We start from the raw sequence: 1,931 nt of genomic DNA, 5'->3' as shown, positions 1-1,931 counted from the left end.
GAGAAAAGGTGGCGGAACTCAAACCTGGCCACGCCCTCATCAAACCCTAGGACCGCCCCTTTAGAGAACAGGAATGCAAGTAAAATTTGGGAGGGGCTATTTCCGGTGTGGGAGGGGCTATTTCCGGTGCGGCCGGCCCGGAAAAAGGTGCCGGAACGCGGTTCCGCCGCGTTCCGGCTGAAAAAAAGCCCTGCATTTATATAAAAGTTGAAAAGCAAGGGGGCCAAAATGCATCACTGTTTAACTCCCTTTTGAGTTTCAACTGACCTCAAGAGGGGCCCTTGCACATTGCACCTCACCTTGAAGGATATTTTAGTAAGTAAGGCATGTAACAGATGGAGAAGCCTGTGATCAATTGAAGCAGCTTCCAGCTTCTCCCATAGCTTAGTCCTTGTAACCATATCAAAAGTTGCCTTGAGATCTATAAAGGCAGCATATAATGATACAGATCTGTTTGATGCATATTTTTCAATCAAATGATGGAGAACTAACCACTGATCTATGGTGCCTCTCCCCTCTCTAAACCCGCTTGCTCTTCAGCAATCAAGTTCTCAAGATCCAGCCACTCCTTTAGTTTATCTTGGAGGTGTTTGGCAAAGAGTTTGCTGATTATATTTAGCAGACTTATTGGTCTGTAACTGGCAGGGTCATCTCTCTTTCCCTTTTTATAAATTGGGACCACAATTGCCAAGCCCCAATCCTCTGTGACATGGCCAGTGAGTCTGTATAGGTGAATAGTGTCACTAGGACTGGTATCCACCACTCCATATTGTCCTTTAGTAGTTCAGCAGAAATGAAGTCAGCTCCTGGAGCCTTCCCGGTCCTGAGTTGGCCAATGAGGGATTTAATTTCAGACTCTGAAACTGGAGGCCACTAACTTAAATCCTTCATTGTATATCTTATTCTCTCACTGGGAAGGGTCTTCATACATTCTCCAAAAGTGGAGTTTCCAGGTTGTAAGAGGTATATGGGAGTCTAATGGCGTATAGATTCTTTCTGAGTGGTAAGCTATTAGACGTCAGAATAAAGAAAAGTTCTTCTGCTTTGCTGCCTCATAAGTTGTTCCCAGGAAAACCTTATGTCTTGTCTCTTCTTGAGTGCAATCAATTGCTTAAATTGTTTTTTGAGTGTGAGTAGATGTTTAAGAGTTGTTTTATTGCCATTTGCAGTCTCACTTTTGTACACCTTATATGCCAAGGTAAGAGTTTTCTTGGCTTCTACACAATCCTTATCAAACCATGGTTTGAAGGCAATGCAGGGCTTCTTAGCTGAGAAGTTTCTGTCATGTGCTAGTAATGGTTGTAGCTTATGAACTATGTTTTTATGTAGTTCTGGTAAATCTTGAGTAGGGTTGGCTGATATAAAGGCTGAGCGGATGTTCTGCAAGTTGTCATCTGGTAGGGTGCTCCTCACCTTCTAGTCAGGTTATTGGATCCATTCCTGCTGTAGAAATTGAGGGAATAAAATGGTCCCCAGAGGGCATCTGCCAGATAAAAGGCTTCATGTGTACACACAGTGGTAGATGATCACTTTCTAGGTAAGGTAGGACTTCAAAATTTTCTATATAATGTAGTAAGTCCATAAAAGTTAGGATATAATCAATGGTGCTAGTTTTGGGCTTGCCATAAATGTAAACTCACCAGGATAGTCACCAGCCCATGATAAAGTTAAATTTATTCGCCATCTTTGCAAGATAGAGGCCCACATAATTAGCTCTAATGTGTTTAGAGAGTCATGTGAGGGAGATGCTGGTTTGTATGGGAATCTCCGATGATGGGTGTTGATGGTATTTTATAAATAAAGTATAATCATCTGGTCCCAATCTAGCATTGAAGTCTCCCCCTAGCAGGAGTCTGGCATTTGGATGTTCCATGAGGAGTTTACTAACATAGTGTTCCAACTCCAGCCATACAGCAGTGATTTCATATTTT

This window comes from Protobothrops mucrosquamatus, unplaced genomic scaffold, assembly GCF_001527695.2.
Source record: "Protobothrops mucrosquamatus isolate PMUCROS unplaced genomic scaffold, P.Mucros_1.0 scaffold88, whole genome shotgun sequence".
Lineage (NCBI taxonomy): Eukaryota > Metazoa > Chordata > Lepidosauria > Squamata > Viperidae > Protobothrops > Protobothrops mucrosquamatus.
This window is presented reverse-complemented; position numbering follows the sequence as displayed.